The sequence below is a fragment of the Nomascus leucogenys genome, chromosome 5 (assembly GCF_006542625.1).
Source record: "Nomascus leucogenys isolate Asia chromosome 5, Asia_NLE_v1, whole genome shotgun sequence".
NCBI classification, from domain to species: domain Eukaryota; kingdom Metazoa; phylum Chordata; class Mammalia; order Primates; family Hylobatidae; genus Nomascus; species Nomascus leucogenys.
Genome location: NC_044385.1, coordinates 123,792,622 through 123,810,465, shown reverse-complemented (window position 1 = coordinate 123,810,465; position 17,844 = coordinate 123,792,622). Strand labels below are relative to the sequence as shown.

Here is a 17,844-nt window from a genome sequence, read left to right as displayed (position 1 = left end):
ACAATCTACTTTGTAGTGCTGCAAAGATTGCAAAGAAGTGGGATCTTTTGGGGTGGATTAATGCCCTTATAAATGAGTCTCCAGAGAGACAGATCATCCCTTTTGCTCTTTCGCCTTCTGATATGCAAGATGACCCTCACCAGACAGTGAATGCTGGTGCCTTCATCTTGGACTTCTCAGCCTCTAGGACTGTAAGAAAATACATTTTTGTTCTCTATAAATTACCCAGTCTCAGATATTTTGTTACAGCAGCATAGATGGACTAAGACAATGTCTGCATCATAAGCTAATGCAGAACAATGTGTGGGAGGCCACTTTTTAGGATTCATAATGAGGAAAAGGGGCAACCCTTCTCCCTCCCTGCCTCACAGCATCTCTTTTGGTGTCCCCAACCGGTACACCTAGATGAGCCCTCCCTTGGCTGGGGAGGACCGCCATTCCCCCTCTGCCTCAGAGAAGGTGCTTGGCAGCCATGGTCATCATCCATTCTAGGGAAAGGCAATGGAAAACTCCACTTAGGCCTCAGTTATACCCCTTTTCTAGTCCAGTTTACCCAGACAGCCTTGTCTTAGTGATATTGTTGGGCATTTTCCAACCCATTCATGAGTGTGGCACTTTGACTATTGGTTCTCTATGGTTTAGGTTGAATTATATGAATGCCAACATTCAACATCACTTCTTTTTTCACATCAGATGGGTAATGTGCCAACATCGTAACAAGATCTGAGGGAGGCACATCTCACATATGAGCCTGAAAACCCAATCATCACACTTAGGAGCTACAAGAGGATCTTGACATCATTTTGACTGAAGCATAACAGCATTTCCATATGGCTCAGCCCATATGCTAACTGGTAGAATTCCTAAAGAGGAGGATGAGTCTTAACCTGCTTCCCTCCCCGTTCCCCCACTGCACTTCACATTCTGAAGGTCTCAGAAAGCACAAGTTCTGGAGGAAAGCGGACCAAGCAAGAGGTTGTCAGAATTGCTGCCATGAGCCGGGCAGTGGCTGTGGAGGGTTTATGCACTGATCAGGGTGCCCAGGCACTGTAAGTCCTCTTCCCACACTGGGATCTGTGATCCAAGAGTCTGCTTTCTGCTCTGTGGCATCCAGAAGGGAAAGAAGTTGCAGCTCTAGTTTCACCTGGAAGTTTGGCTCCTGCCCCAGGTGGAGTGATGCACTTATGCTTTCCACATTGAAGAGGACTGCAGACTGTGCTGTGAAATGCGTCTGTGTGTGTGTGTGTGTGTGTGTGTGTGCAGATGTGCATGCAGGTGTGTGTGCAGGTGTGTGTGGGTCAGAGGGGCATGGACAGAGGTAGTGGACAGGCTTGATGGGAGGGGCTGGAAAAGCAAAAGCCAAATACCTCAGTCCTTAATGGATGGTCGGTTCGCTCAGGCTTTTGAGGACACGCCGGCCCCAGTGCAGACCCAATTTCAAAGATAGCTCAGGCCAGTCAGGGAGGGAAGGTAGGTCAGGGCACAACTGTATCCCCAAAAGGAGCTGAAATTGTTCTTTTCTCTGCACAAGGATGACGCAGAGAGAGAAGCAGAGCAGACATAGCCATTTTCGTAGTACTTTCTCAAATCGTTTTCAGATTTGGGAATTGCGGTTTCTAAAAGAAGTAGTGCTGTGGCTAGCTGCCATCTGATAAGAGCCATGGAGGTGTTTTTAGACAGTCTTGAAATGTGTGGCTTTGCAGCTCCCCATGTGACAGCAGGCAGTACAATTCAATTTGGACCAGTTGGGGGAAGGCCAATTAGACTTTGTGGGAATTCTGAATAGTAGACTATCTTAAAAGAAGTGGCATTGTGTTGTGTTTTATTTTTCAGATGTGTATATAGGGATTCAAGCTGTTGATGGAGTCACTATGAGTAGAGGGCCTGCTGTCCCTTCTCCCGACCCATCCCAACCACCCTGTTACTCAAACTGCCTGCTCTCACCCAGGGGGCTGGATATGCTGACCTTCACCCTTCTCCCCATGCTCTGTTCCCCAGGAGGCCAACCTCTGTAGACAGCAGCTACCTGGATTTCTGGTTTCTAGTGGAAGATGGCAGGGTTGGGGGAGGTGATGGGAGGGAGGGAGCAGAGAGTCATCAGTGTTGCTTTCTTGCCCCTTCCTGAAGGGCAGGGTTGGCAATGGCTGCCTCCTCTTCTGAAGCCCCCAGCTCCACTGATGGCCACCTGTGGATGCAGGTCTCACTGGGGCTTGGAGAACCTGCCCAACTCACTCCTTCAGGCAAGGGGTGGTGGTGGATTCCTGCTGTTTCCACCCCAGGGCACTTCGTCCCAGCCACTTTCCCCTGAGTCTGCTCAGAGCATCGCATAGTTTCCTCATTCAACTCTCTTTGGAGCTGCCATCTGTTTCCTGCTGGAACCCTGACCAGGGTCCCCAATGACTGCCTAATCCATGATTTATCTGGATATATTTCAGCACTTTTCTTTAGCATCTAACTGTGGACATCTCCCTGTCTATAAGTCCCTTCCCTCTGGGCTCCCCTGTCTCCCTCTCCCCTGCTTGCCACCCACCTCCTGGAAGGCCACCTCCTCCTCGCGTCTCATTCCTTATTCTCCCCCAGATGATCTTGACCACACTCATGGCGTTGACTGAGCAAAGGGAACTAACCTTCACTGAGTGTGTCTATGATTGATATCAGGGGCTTTATCCCATCATTCATCTGAATGTTGAATACTTAGTGTCTTCCAGGTATCAGGACTGTTCTGGGGCTGGGGATATGTTATCTCTTTGACTCTTTACAACAAGGTATGCACCATCGTCTCCGTCTTATAGATGAGGCTTCTGAGCTTCAGAGAAGTTAGATACTGTGCCCAAGGCCAGGCTGGGATTGAAGCCCACTTTTCTGCCTCCAAGGTTGGAGCTCCTCCTTCTGTATTGTATTGCCAGTGGAGCACTTCTTTTACCTTGCTGAACTTGAGATGAACTTAGCAGAACCTTTATATATTCTAAAAACAGCCTTGTCTGACTTTGGCGGTTTGAACTGTAGTAGAACAACATTTTTTTGCTAGCTCATTCATCAGAGACATGTGCCTGACTCTGACTTTGAGCCTCTGTTTGCTCCGTCATTCACTGTGATTCTAAAAATTACCCCTGGCTCCCCAAGTGCTCAATTTTAGACTCATGGTCTCCTGACAATACAAGATTAATTTAAAACCAGAGCAGCAGGATTTATTCCAGAGATTTCTTTTCATGTCAGAAATTTGAAATAGGAATCATTGTTTGCATCTTCTTTCACTCTACAAAAAGAAAATGCAGATGAACCTTTTTCAGGGTGTAGGGCCAGGGCTACCCTAAGTTGCAGCCTCCGAAGCTCCATCATCACGATTATTCAACTGTTGTGACCTCATTAAAAGAAACAAAGAAGGGATGCTTAGAGAATGGAGTCACCACCTAGATCAAGCTTGGGCTGTGAAATTCAATTAACTTAGTTTCAAAATCTAGTTGAGTGATCTTGGGCAAGTTACTTAACTTCCGAGTCTTGATTTTCTCAGCTGTAAGCAGGGAATGATAGAGGTGAGTAAACCACGTATGCACACTCAGCAGTGCTTGGTGAATTGGGTGATAAATATTGGCCAGCTACTTTTGGTAGAGACCACAAATGTTACTTTGGTGAAGACTTGAGTTACTACTGGGGTTAAGTTGGGGAGGGAAATCACTTCATTGGCCTCCCACCTCATATGGTTTGCAAAGCAAAGTACTGGGGTGAACCTTCAACAGTTTGTATGAGGAGTTCTATACCTTCTAAGAAAGAAGGGACTAAGACTCTGACCTCTTGTCCCTAAGATTTGAAGCTCAGAACAGTCTTCAGGAAGGTTCAGGAGGATGCTGAGCAGGGTCAGAGTGAGGAGGGCCCTGAAATAAAACTACCAACAGGGTAGAAAGAAGTGGGCTGTGGAGGTTGTGGTGGTGGGTGCCTTTGGCCTTGAGTGAGTGAAGAGAGAAGAATCAGATGGCCCTTGTCCCTTGAGAGGCAGTCCCGTTTTCTGCTTGTCCCGACCTAGCCTTCCTGAAGCAGACTTTGGCCTTAGAGGAGTGGCTCAGAGGAATTGCCTAAAAAAAGACCTTGTATAGCTTAGAGTGAAATTCTTTTTTTTTTTTTTTTTTTCAAGTCACACAGCTTTATTGGCCCCCAGCAGCCACAGTTCCCCCAAGGGGGCTTTGGGACAGGGAGGGCCCGGGCATCCAGTGCAAACTACAGTACGTGAGTCAGGCCCTGAGGGGGGTGCCCGGGGTCCTCCCTCCCTCCCCTGCCAGGAGGGCCCCGCTGGTGGGAGACAGGTGCATATGGGCTCTGTCCCTGGCTGAATGGCCCCAGACTGGTTGCAGTTGGGCTTGAGGGACTGAGAACAGGAAGTACCATCATCACTGCCAGAGCTCAAGATCCCACACCTGACATGACATACATAAAAAAATAAATAGTGTTGCATCTTTCCCCTCATCCCCTCCCTTTATGAAAACACAAAGTCCTCAGAGCTGGGGCGTTTGGCCCTGAGGAGCCGCCCTGTGCGAGGGAGCTGGAGTGTGGGCTGGGAGAGCTGGGAGCAGAAGTCGTCCAGGCTGTGGTCCTGAGCATGGCTCTCGGCCAGGTTGAACATGGGGTACCGCTCCGTGGCTGAGGAGGAGCTGAGGACCTTGGTCAGCTCTGGGCAGAGTGTCTCAAACTCCTTCCTGTCTCCAGCATAGAAGCCCACAGTACAGCTTGGGTCCATCTTGGCGAAGGCCATCTTGCGGGGCGAGGTGCAGTGGAAGGACTCCAGGGGGAAGTCAGCCTGGCTGACATCCACAGTGGGCTGGCAGTAGTGAGGGTCCAGGTACAGCAGGAAGTCATCTTGGTAGCCAACGAAGTACAGTGAGTGTCGCGGTTTCCCACCCATGATGCCCAAGCACAGCTGGCAGCGCAGGAGCTCCTTCATGCAGGGCACATACACGGGGTCGAGAGTCTCGCCACCCAGTCGCACGGGCACCAGGATGACCACAGACTTCCACTCGGCTGTGGGGTCTGGCCTGGCCACCAGGCGTGCCACATCCTCCTTGTACACTGTGCAGTCCTGAGAAACGTACACCACCAGGCGGGTGACCTCGGAGCAGCTCTCCACGGCTTTCCTGAGGATGTGTGCCACCAGCGATGGCCCATACCAGTCACCTGCCTTCTTGCCTGAGCTCTGTCCAAGCTCCACCAGCCCGTGTAGGCCAAAGGGGGCCCGGGGGTGGTCGGCGAACCAGGACACAATCTGCCGGTGCCGGCCTTCCTGCTCCAGCTCAGGGGCACCCTGGGCCCAGCGTGGGGGCATCCAGCGGGCAGGCCCATGGTACCTGCTGGGAAAGGCTGACCCTGACAGCTCAGGGGGGCCCAGGCCCGTGCCCTCGGCCCATGTCCAGTCTCTGGGCAGGAAATGCAGCAGCAGGCCCTGTGCCAGCATCATCTGGCCGCTGCGTAACATGCACCCCAAGCCACAGTCCGAGGTCAGGCAGCCCCCGGGAAGGGGCGGGAAGTCCCGGCGGTATGTGAGCCACAGGCGGGACACAAAGTCCCGCTGGAAACGCTGTATGTCACCCTCGCCCTCGAAACGGTAGCGGCAGCCACAGAGATGGATGCTGGAGATCTTGCTAAAGCTGGTCCGGCTTTTAACCACCCGACCGTACTTGACGTTGTTCCAGGCTGTCAGGAACTTGGCCTTGAACTTGTCCACTTCGTCCGGCTCACTCCGGCCAGCCCCGGGAGAGCCAAGAGCGGGGCCGCTGGCTCCGGAGGGCCCCAAGCCGTTGGGGTCTGGGCCTCGGGCGGGCGGCGCGCGTCCTCCGGGCTGCTGCTCCGGTACTGCGCGGCGGCCGGCAACACCGAGTTCATGGACGCGCCGGGAGGGCAGACCGAGGGCCCGGGTGGGGGGCTGCGGCCGCTGCCCCCCAAGGGCGACCCGCAGCCGGTTCACGGGGCCCGGGGAAGGCGCTACTCGGCCCCCGTCCCTAGGGTCCCGGGCCGGCAACAGCCGCCGCCGTTGCTGCCGTAGCCATCGCCATCTTAGCGGGCGTGAAATTCTTTTTGATACAGACAGGAGATAGGGAAATACTGGGCAGAAGAGGGCAGTTCCCTGGCATAGGCCCCACCCCCAAGCCTGGAAACCTCTGGCAATAAATGGGAACAGGCATTCCTGTTTTTGCACCCAAATGTTGCACTTTTGGCCCATGACACCTCCCTATCCTGTACCCATATAAACCCCAAACCCTAGGCTCCACAAGCAGGTGGAGACAATGAACAGAAGAGCAGAGAAACAGAAGTGTGGTGCACCAGAAAAGGAGAGAAGAGAAGGAGCGTTTTAATTTTGAGAGGAGTTTGGCTTGGGGACGGTCAGTGAGGAGATCGGCCACGGGACAGCTGAACTCCAAGGGAAGATCATCTTCCTACTCCATCCCCTTTCCAGCCCCCATCCATCCCACTGAGTGCCACCTCTGTCACCCAGTAAAATCCCTGCATTTACCATCCTTCAAGTCCATGTGTGACCTGATTCTTCCTGGACACCAGACAAGAACCTGGGTACGTGTGTGGATACCTGGGTGCCAAGAGGACACTGAGTTGGTTAACACTTAAGCTATCTGTAGATGGCAGAGCTAAAAGAGCACTGTAGCATGCCCACTGGGGCTTCAAGAGTCACAGGCACACACCCCTAGATGCCACTGTGGGGCTGGAGCTCAAAAGTGCTCATCCTGGCTCCTGCACCTGCCCACCTGCATGCTCCCCCTCCTGTAAGGGGTTTGAGCAGCGGTGGAGGCAGAACAGACAAGCCACACCCCTGTGGCACATCCTGCGAGGGCATCAGGGAACTCTCCCATTTCATTTTGACTGAGTTTTGGTGTAAGGAGACTGAAGCAGGCAGGACAGCCTGAAAATCTCCTCCTGCCATGGGTGAGTGAAGAGATTCCTCCTGGATATGAGGGAATCAGATGGGCAGGGGCTAGACCTTCTGCTGGTCAGCGTAATTGGGCTCATGGCATCATAGTGTGGGAAACTACCAGTCTATCAGTTACCAGTCACATATATAAAGCATTAAGCACAGTGCTTGGCACATAGTAGGCTATCAGGAAATGGTAGGCAGCTATGAGTAATGTTATGTTACTAAATGTCAACAAAAAGAGTCAAACTCTGTAAAATATTTGAAAAGATATATTCTGAGCCAAATATGAATGACCAATGGCCTGTGACACAGCCCTCAGGAGATCCTGAGAACATGTGCCCAAGGTGGCTGGGCTACAACTTGGTTTTATACATTTTAGGGAGACATAAGGCATCAATCAATACATGTAAGAGGTACATTGGTTCATCTAGAAAGATGGGACAACTGGCAAGGGTGGGGGCTTCCAGGCCATAGACAGATTCAAAGATTTTCTGATTGGCAATTGGTTGAAGGAGTTATTATCTAAAGACCCAGAATCAATTGAAAGAAATACCTGGGTTATGATAAAGGGTTGTGGAGACTGAGGTTTTATCACGCAGATGAAGCCTCCAGGTAGAGCAGGTTTTAGAGAGAATAGAGTGTAAATGTTTCTATCAGACTTAAAGAGTCTGTTCTGTTAGTAATCCCAAAAGGGAGGGTATCATGAGGTGTGTCCAACTTCCCCTTCCCATCATGGCCTGAACTAGTTTTCCAGGTTAATTTTGGAATGGCCTTGGCCGAGAGGAGGGGTCCATTCAGATGGTTGGGGGGCTTAGAATTTTATTTTTGGTTTGCATAAGAGAGATCTCGATGAGAAGAATGAACCACTCAGGCTGAGGGAATAGGGAAGGAGGGTGAGACACTGTTACAGCCCATCACCTTTGCCAGGTGTCAGGCCCAGTGGCTGGCACCTTGGGCAGGATGGGAATGGTCTGTGGGAGGAAGCCCAGGATTATTCCTATACTTTCGCCTATAGGGGGTGTCACCCCCTGTTTTATTGCCCAGAAGCACAGTTGAGAGAGGCCAAGCATTGCCTAAGTCCTCAAAGTGGGAGCTTTAGAGCCTTAGAATCTTGGAAGGATCCCAGAAGCCATCCACCTGTGTTTTGGTAACCTGCGGTTACAAAACATTTTAAAGCAGTAAAGTCCTTCTTCCCTTTTTTCTTCAATAAAATTTAGATGATATCCTGATACATAAAACAAATAAAGTGGCATTTTTCTAATAAGGTATATTTGCAAGTGGAAATGTATTTTGTTGATTTGTGTTAGCATCAGTCAGTGAGAACAGTAAAACTATTTTGAAAAATCCAAAAACTCATAATTGAAGCTATGGAAGCTGGCTTCAATCTCCCGTCAGATCTGGCAGTCATAAAATTCAAATCAAAGTGCAAATGGAATCCAAGAAGGCCCCCGAAGACACTCAGCGTTCCTCAAATCTAACTCATTGTATTAGTCATGGTCTCAGCAGGAAACAGTTTGCATTCTCAAACTGAGGGACTTTAAGGAAGGTCTAAACTTACTAAACCATCCACAAAGGCAGGAATAGGGAACCATACAGGATGCTATAATAACCCAGGGCTAGTTGTTACCCTCCTGGGCTGAGGGGCCTGGCAAGGGACCCATTACCAGAAGCTGAATGGGGACAGACAGGGCTGCCTCGAAAGAGCAGGGAACTTCAGGAGAGGGACATTGTTACTCCCAGGAGATCCCGCAGGAAAAGAGCAGGGGGCAGATGAATACCCCACCCTCACTCTTGGGATTCCCTCCTAATCTCTTCCTGGGAGTACCTGATGGCAAACTGGAAGCCACAGGGCAAAAGAGCCTTGTGATATCATTCCTACAAGTCAGCGTCCGAGGACAGAAAGTAGGTTGCAAAAGGTGGAGAGTGAAGCTAGAGGAGCCAGAGGACTGCTCCGCCCCGCAAATGCACCCCTTCCCCTGTTTTAAAGTGGGCGAGAATGAAGGCTCAGAGAGTTCAGATGACTTTCCCAGGGTTACAAGGTTAGAAGCAATGGTAGGAAGCCAAGTGCTCCAATCTCAGCTCAGCCCTCTTTCCACTGTGCTTTTTCATCTCCGTGAGCTGAGGACTACTGTAGATATGGAAATGGTAATGTCATCCAGTGCATTTTTGGATCTAGAGTTAAGGGAGTAGGCTTAGCCTAGTCCAGTAATTTCCTTTATTAGGGTCAACTATGGTCCACCGTTGCTGTGTAGCCCAGTGACTTTGCAAGTCTAAAGAGAAAGCATAGCTATTTAGGGGACTAAGACATCAAGAAGCTCTTTGGCTTTCTGTCCCACCCTGGCAGGTCAAACACTTTCTCAGAAAGGGCAGGAAGAATGTCAGCCAAGCAATGTAAGGGATTGTATGGATCATGGGTGCTAATTCTGACCCAGAAATATCCAAGAGGACCCACGTCTGCAAAGGCTGAACAGCTGCAGAGAATTCTTGGATCGCTGGTGACATTTGTGCTGTATTCAGCATGCTCCCCAAAGATTCTGCCCTTTGCCTCCTTCTTTTTTTTTTTTTTTTTTTTTTTTTTTTTTTTGAGACGGAGTCTGGCTCTTTCACCCAGGCTGGAGTGCAGTGGCGCAATCTCGGCTCACTGCAGGCTCTGCCTCCCCGGGGTTCATGCCATCCTCCTGCCTCAGCCTCCCGCGTAGCTGGGACTACAGGCACCCGCCACCTTGCCCGGCTAATTTTTTGTATTTTTTTAGTAGAGATGGGGTTTCACCGTGTTAGCCAGGATGGTCTCAATCTCCTGACCTCATGATCCGCCTGCCTCGGCCTCCCAAAGTGCTGGGATTACAGGCGTGAACCGCCACGCCCCTGCCCCTTTGCCTGCTTCTTATAGAACTTTGGCTTAAAAGGATCTCGTCTAAAAGGACATGTCCCTTAAGATGGTGGATCATAACTGGTACCTAGTGCTCTTGCTATGGTTTGGGGAAATTAGTGGCAAGGATCCTTGCCTCCATGAACTCAAAGTCATTTGCAGTTTGAAGCAGCTTTTGGATGGCTTGTGTGAGAGTCTTATGACTCCTTCAACTTGGAAACAGCAGACATGCAAGCTTTGTGGTGAGATGCTGTTTACTTATGGATGGTTTAGGACATAAGAGTCAGCTCACAAAGAAAACACACAAGCCAGAGTCTCTGTAAGCTCTAAGCATCCTGGGTGTTCTTTTGCCACAGGTAACCGCCACATGGCTACTTCTCATCTAGCCGGCCAGTGAGATTCCCCTTCTCCATGGTTGCCGCCTCCCTGTATTGCTGGTTGCCTCCTTGAGCTTATCCATGTCCTGCCTGCCTTTTCAAAAGCTGTTTACTTAGTCATGGTTGACATAAACTCCGTGCATTTTTCTTTCATAAACTGTGAGGACACGTGGGTAACCTTGGTATCCCAGGCAACTGTGGGGTCATTCTGACCTGCTCTTCCTCTCCTCTCTTCTAAAGCAAGAGCTCAGGTTCCCTTTCCTAGTTTTTCAGATGAAATAGCACCAATCTGTAGCTTGGACAAAGCTGGTTCTTTCTTGTTCAGTTCCGTAGTCAGCAGGGTCAATACCATTCGCTTACAATGCGTGGTTCTAATAGGACTATGCCCTCCAGGGGCCTTGTTTTAACCTAGAAAATGATGTGACTTCCCTATTGTCTAGGATCGGGATGCAATACTACAGTGAGCCATTTACACTTAAGTGGGCTTGACCACCAAACTATTCTCTACAGAAAACATTTTTTTTTTTTTTTTTTTTTTTGAGATATAGTCTCATTTTGTTGCCCAGGCTGGAGGGCAGTGGTGTGATCTCGGCTCACTGCAACCTCTTCCTCAGGTGATCTGCCCACCTTGGCCTCCCAAAGTGCTGGGATTACAGGCATGAGCCATCATTCCTGGCCAATTTTTTGGTTTTGAAAGACCTCCTTACATATAGGCATCACTTAAAAGTTATTCCCACAGGATGACTCTCCTAGTACAGCATCATTCCAATGCTTCAGTTCTACCCAAGATCTAGCCTATAATAAATCTGCACAGTGCAATGTTAAAACAAAAGGCCATGCAGTGTCTCACAGTCTCAGCAGGAATATCAGGTAGGAGCATCAGAGTTTTGCACAGGTCGCTATAGCTGAAATAGGCAATTTGGTCTTGTTTACATATGCCAGGGAAGGAAAAGGGTGGCCAAGTCTGGGTCTTTGCTGTAAAATGTACATACATTCTTTCACTTGATTTAAAAATCATGAAAAAACTCTTTTTTTTTTTTTTTTTGAAACAGTCTCCCTCTGTGCCCAGGCTGGAGTGCAGTGGCATGATCTTGGCTCACTGTAATCTCTGCTTCTCGGGTTCAAGCGATTCTCATGCCTCAGCCTCTGGAGTAGGTGGGACCATAGGTGCACGCCATCATGCCCAGCTAATTTTTGTATTTTTAGTAGAGACAGGGTTTCACCATGTTGGCCAGGATGGTCTCGATCTCTTGACCTCGCGAACCGCCCGCTTCGGCCTCCCAAAGTGCTGGGATTACAGGCAGAAGCCACTGTGCCTAGCCAAATCTCTTAATAATACAGTTTATACTGAGTCCTTCTCATAGACTCATTAATCACTCTTCCTTGCTCTCTGCGAACCTAAAGCCTTATTTAATTCTGATGAATAAATATAAATAGCACTCTATATTATAATTACATCTATATTTTAAATATTTTAATTCTTTTTTTTTTTGGCTAAGACCCTTTAGCGAATGTCTTATTTTCACTTAAAAGTATGCAATTTCTTTCCCAGCTTCTCCAAATTAGCAAATGTTAAATAGTGCATTGTTAATAGGAGGTTTGACCTATCTATTCAGCTGTGCTGTAATTTTGTGAATAGGGCTAGGATTTAGGAATAAATTTTTGATTGTTTGGTATGTAGTAATAGTTAAGTAATAATTTTCTTCAAAAGGCAGATTTCCTGGCTAATGAGTGACTTTTCTAACCTAGCTTACTTTGAAAAAATATACATTTATTTTAGAAGAGTTTTACATTTACAGAAAAATTACAAATATAGTACAGAGTTCCTATATATCCTACCCCAAGCTTCCTCCATGACTAGCATCTTACATTTGTATGGCACATCTGTCGCAATTAGTGAAGCAATATCGATATATTGTTATTACCTAAAATTCATACTTTATTCATATTTCCTTCATTTTTACCTAATGTTCTTTTTCTGTTCCACGGTCTCACCCAGAATACCATATTACTTTTAGTCATCATACTCTCTTAGGCTCTTCTTGGCTGTGACAGTTTCTCAGATTTTCCTTTTGAAATGGCCTCATTGTCTGGAATAGCACCTGAGATTCATTGTCTCATGTCCATGGAGAAAGAGGGCACGGTCACACAAAAAGTGAGGTTGAGAGCAGAAGTTTAATAAGCGAAAGAAAGAGAAGAGCTCTCTGCTGCAGAGTGGGGTCCTGGAAAACGGGTTGCTGGATCTGTGGTGAAATGCAGGCGGTTTTATAGATGAGCTGGTAAGGAGGAAGACTGGTTAGACCAGGTGTGCCATTTGCATAGGACATGAATATCTGGTAGCCCCCACTCTAATCTTTTATTATGGAGGTAGGTTCTCTGCCTGAGCTGTGCCGTTTTTTTTATTACTGTACACATAGTAACAAACAAATGGAAGATGGAGCCTCCATGTTGGACACTCCTGGCTCCCAGGTAGCTGTTTTCTATTGGCACAGCTGCTGGCATTCTCCTGTGAATGCTGGCATCCAGCTTGCTTATCTATGTTTGCAGCTCGATTTTTCAGGCTGCTGTTTGTTAGGAAAAAAATAATTTCTTGGGCTGCTTTTTGTTAGAAGGGAAGCTCTGCCGAGGACTCTTTTGCCCTACTGTCTGCCTAAATAATTTCTTTCTGCCTCCTGTATCACTTGTTTTTGTTGACCTTGACAATTTTGAGAAGTACTCGTCAGGTATTTTGTAGAACTGGGATTCTGGGCAGAGTATATACATGTATTATTGGAATTCTGCACAGGAGACTCGTCTCTTCTCCCCATTTATTTATTTATTCAGTCACTTATTTATGCCATTATAGACTTGTGGATACTTATTTTGTGTTTTGTGTTATAATCTAATACTACTTAATATTGTTGCTCAAATCGTTCTACCTTCAGGCACAGAGAACTCTTTCACTTAGTTCCTGTGTCACTTTGATATACCCACATCCTTGTGGAGTTTTAACATTTTTCTTTACTTTTTTGAGCACTTTCTTGATTTCAGGCACTATAAGATGCTCCAGTTGAGATAGCCAAGTATAAAGGAGACCCCGGAGAATCTCCAACTGGCCTGCGCACTGGGAGAATGGGGTGGAGCCAGGGAAGTTTGCGCCGTTTGCAGGGAGGAGGAGCCTGGCCCCTCCTGTTCCTGTGTGGCAACCTGGGATTCAATCGGTGAGGTGGAGAGCCAGCCTGGTAGCAGGACTTCATCTCACTTTGCTGTGTTGTTCTAACTTCTTCCTTTTCACCCAATAATTCCATTCACCCTCACCCTTCAAAGTGTCTACGAGCCTATTCTTTCCTGATCTTGTGACAAGAAACTGGTTTTTTCTCCAACACAGTCCTATTTTGTATATTTCCTGCTCTAACCTCAGATTCAGCCATTTCTCCAAGGACCCTTGGTTCCCTTTATTGGAGAATGGCATTAGAGACAAAGATCTGGGCATTAGGTGTGCTTGTGGCTGCAGGGGTGTCATTACTAATTGGCCCTCTTAGCTGACGAGCAAAAAGATACGTGAAAGGAAAATAAATCTTGGGACTCCCGAATCACTAAGCCAAAGGCAAAAGTCAAGCTGGGAACTGTGTCAGGCAAACCTGCCTCCTGTTTTATTCTGTTGAATTTCACCCTGGCAATGTAAGTTGACAGCTCATCTTCACAAGTATGGGAAAAGGTCAGAACTCAAAGTCATCCCTCTGCTCGCCAAATGCCTATCTGTTTGTGTCTTCGGCCCTATTGTTTATTTTACCGTATGTAAAAATGCAGATTCACAGAGCCAGACCTCTACCTTGCCCCCGACCTGTAAATTTTGTATTTGGTGAAAGGCTGATCAAAAGCTCAAAAGAATGCAACCCTTTGTCTCCTATCTACCTACACCTTTAAAAAATTTCTTCCTCTCTCCCCAATATCTGCCCTTTTCCCTTTAAATATTACAACTTTCAAAATTATCTTTGGAGAAAGTCATAGACCCAGTCTCCCAGGTGTGTGTCCTTATCCTTGGCAAAATAAACTTCTAAACTGATTGAGACATGTCTCAGATGCTTTTTGGTTTACAGATATATAAGCCATGTGTTTGTAGACATTCAAACTGCCATTGAAAAATTCTGAGAAAATTATGACGAGTGTAAGAGATTTGACCTAACCAACTCCATCTTGCTTCTAACCCCCGAGCTGCCCTTGTTCATTTTTGGGCATAGGCTGAACTAACTTCGGGAGGAACTTAGTTTATAGTTTAACTTTGAAACAAAGACAATAACAGCCCTTCCAGAACAAACCCCCTTCCTACCTGAGGACTAGACTGGCTTTGTAGGACTAACAAATTAGCCACAAGATTAGAAATTATGATTTAGGAGTCTTGCAGCTGGAGGCTAAAAATTCTGACCCTCTCCAAATTGCTCCTGAGGATAACATCACTATTGTAAAACCTAAGATCAGTGCTTGAGATATTTTGCAGCCCCCATACTTGATGGATAGGCTGACGCCACCCAGATGGATAAACTGGCTCATCTGGTCTTGTGGCCCCCACTCAGGAACTGACTCAGTGCGAGAGGACAGCTTCGACCCAACCAATCAGCAATCCCAACTCACTGCCCCCTACCCACCAAATTGGTCTTAAAAACACCAATCCCTGAGTTTTTTGGGGGACTGATTTGAGTTACAATAAAACTCCAGTCTCTGTACAGCCAGCACTGCATGAATTAAACTCTTTCTATATTTCAATTCTCCTGTCTTGATAAATTGGCTCTGTCTAGGCAGTGGGCAAAGAGAACCCATCAGGCGGTTATAAATTTAGAAATATTTCTATATATAATCATCTGTACCTATATTAAGCTAATTATGAGTTCATACTGATGTCTTTAGCTCTAACCCATTACCACATGAATCATTCTAGCCACCTCTCCTTGCTTATCTGTAAACTGCTGCTCCAATAGTGAGAAATCTGGCTTCCGCCATCTGCCATCCATTTCTTTCTCTTTTCTTAGAGAGAGGGTCCCTCTCTATTGTCCAGGCTGGAGTGCATTGGTGTGATTATAGTTCACTGTAACCCCAAACTCCTGGGCTCAAGTGATCCTCCTGCCTCAGCCTCCCAAGTAGCTGGGCCTATAGGTGGGTGCCACCATGTCTGGCTAGGTTTAAAATGTTTTGTAGAGACGAAACCTCATTATGTTGCCCAGGCTAGTCTTGAACTCCTGGCCTCAAGCAATTCTCCCACCTCGGCCTCCCAAAGCTCTGGGATTATAGATGTGAGCCACTGTGTCTGGACTGTCATCCATTTTCTTAATTGTTGAATTCCAGAATACAGGTACAGTGGTTTCAGAATTGTTAACCTGTACCCTCATGTAAATCTACATTATCACCCAAAGTACAGTCTTATATACAGTTCCCTTTGCCTTTAGTCTCACAGACTGGTCATTTCTAAAGTTACTTAGGTCAGCACCTGGTGTGGTTTGGATCTATGTCCCCACGTCACTCTCATGTTAAATTGTAATCCCCAATGTTGGAGGTGAGGCTTGGTGGGAGGTGATTGAAACATGAGGGCAGTTTCTCATGCGTGGTTTAATACCATCCTCCTTGGTGCTGTTTTCATGATAATGAGTGAGTTCTTGTGAGATCTGGTGCTTAAAAAGTATATGGCACCTTCCCCCCAACTTTGTCCTGTGCCAGCCATGTGAAGTGTTTTGCTCCCCCTTTGCCTTCCGCCATGATTGTAAGTTCCCTGAGGCCTCCCCAGAAGCAGAAGCTGCTACGCTTCCTGTACAGCCTGCAGAACCATGAGCCACTTAAACCTCTTTTTTTCATAAATTACCCAGTCTTGGGTATTTCTTTGCAGCAGTGTGAGAATGAACTAATACCCACCCTTTCCCTTTACCCTTTCAGTTGTGTTGTTTCCTACATATGTAATAGAGTCAGATTGTTTTGTTACATTGTGCATACCATCCTGGGATTCCCCTATACGATTTTAAAAAAATTTGCTTACATTAAGGTTCATTCTTTGTGTTGCAAATTTCCATGGATTTTGACAAATGTATAGTGTTATGTATCCACCATTGCAATATTATATAGAATAGTTTTATTGCACTAAAATATTCCCACACACTTCACCTATTCAACCTTTCTGTCTCCCTAATCTGCAGGCAACCATAAATTTGTTTACTGTCTTTATAGTTTTGCCTTTTCCACAATTTCATACAAGTGTAATCACATAGTATCCAGCCTTTTCACGGTGGCATCTTTTACTTACCAATATGTATTTAAGATTCATCTATTTCTTGGCATGGCTTGATAGTGCATTTCTTCTTAATCACTGAATAGTATTTTATTGCATGGATACCGCAGTTTGTCTATTCATCTATTGAAGGACAGCTTGGTTGCTCCCAGTTTCTGGCAATTATGAATAAAGCTGCTATAAACATTCACGTGCAAGTTTTGGTGTGAACATAAACTTTCAAATTAGTTAGGTAAACACTTAAGGAGCTCAATGATGGATCAAATTGTAAGACTCTATTTAACTTTGTAAGGAGCTGCCAAACTGTCTTTCAAAGTGTCTGTACCATTTTGTGTTCCCATCAGAAATGAATGAGGGTTTCTGTTGCTCCATATCTTCACCAGAAATTGGTATTGCCAGTGTTTTAAATTTTAGCCCTTCTGATTGGTATGTAATGCCTAGCTGGCCTTAAAAAATTTTGGAATATATAATAGCTCTCTTAACTGGTCTCCACTTAATGGTCTTGACTTCCACTTAAGGGACTCATGGATCAAACAATATTCTTCACTCTTCCTTTAAAACACAGATGGCTGCTCCGTGTGCTGTTGCCTCGTGAGATGATGCTGAGTTCTCTCTGCTTTGCCTGTGCCGCTAAGCCCCCATCAGTAGAGATGATATGCTTACCAAGGTCAGTTTTGTTTTTGTATGTTTAGGCCAGACATATTTGTTATTGTAATTATGTAATTGATTGAAATATTGACCTATAAAATATAAAGGTGAAATGAGATTTTTTTAGCTGTAAAAACTTAATGGTCTTCATTTCATCTGGCTCCTTTCCACTTAATTCAGGTGATTGTATGCTTTATTTGCAAAAAGCTCTGGGTATGTATTTCAGGTATATCAATAAGGATAATATCCACATCACTCTATTTTTCATCTTCCCAAGAATATTTCTGTTGCAACTGATGCTTTTTTTTTTTTCAAAATCCTTGGGGGAAGATTTAATGCAGTATAAGTATAGTGTGCTAATGCATATTGATTTACATCTTTGACACCACTCACAGAGTAGAAGCTAAAACCACCTTTGTTTTAAGAACTGGTTTACAAATGTTATAGCAAACTAAATATGGCCTGAGAAGGGCTCTGTACTTCTATATCTGAGTCCTTGTTGACGAACTGTAACCTAGCTTAATAGGCAGACAAGGTCGGGCATGGTGGCTCACACCTGTAATCCCAGCACTTTGGGAGGCCGAGGCAGGTGGATCATGAGGTCAGGAGTTTGAGACCAGCCTGGCCAACATGGTGAAACCCCATCTCTACAAAAATGCAAAAATTAGCCACACATGGTAGCACACTTCTGTAGTCTCAGTTACTTGGGAGGCTGAAGCAGAAGAATCGTTTGAACCTGGGAGGCGGAGGTTGTGGTGAGCCAAGATCATGCCACTGCACTCCAGCCTGG

General features: G+C 46.5%; 1 non-coding gene and 1 pseudogene across 2 annotated transcripts; both read right to left on the bottom strand.

Annotated features, from left to right (window-relative positions):
- Nucleotides 1-687: 687 nt before the first annotated feature.
- On the bottom strand, nucleotides 688-791 carry LOC115835314. Its single transcript, XR_004030301.1, has one exon. It is a non-coding gene; the product is annotated as a small nucleolar RNA U13 (small nucleolar RNA).
- Nucleotides 792-4,106: 3,315 nt separating this feature from the next.
- On the bottom strand, nucleotides 4,107-6,093 carry LOC115835206 (annotated as a pseudogene). Its single transcript, XR_004030202.1, has one exon. The product of XR_004030202.1 is annotated as a cysteine protease ATG4D pseudogene (transcript).
- Nucleotides 6,094-17,844: the final 11,751 nt, after the last annotated feature.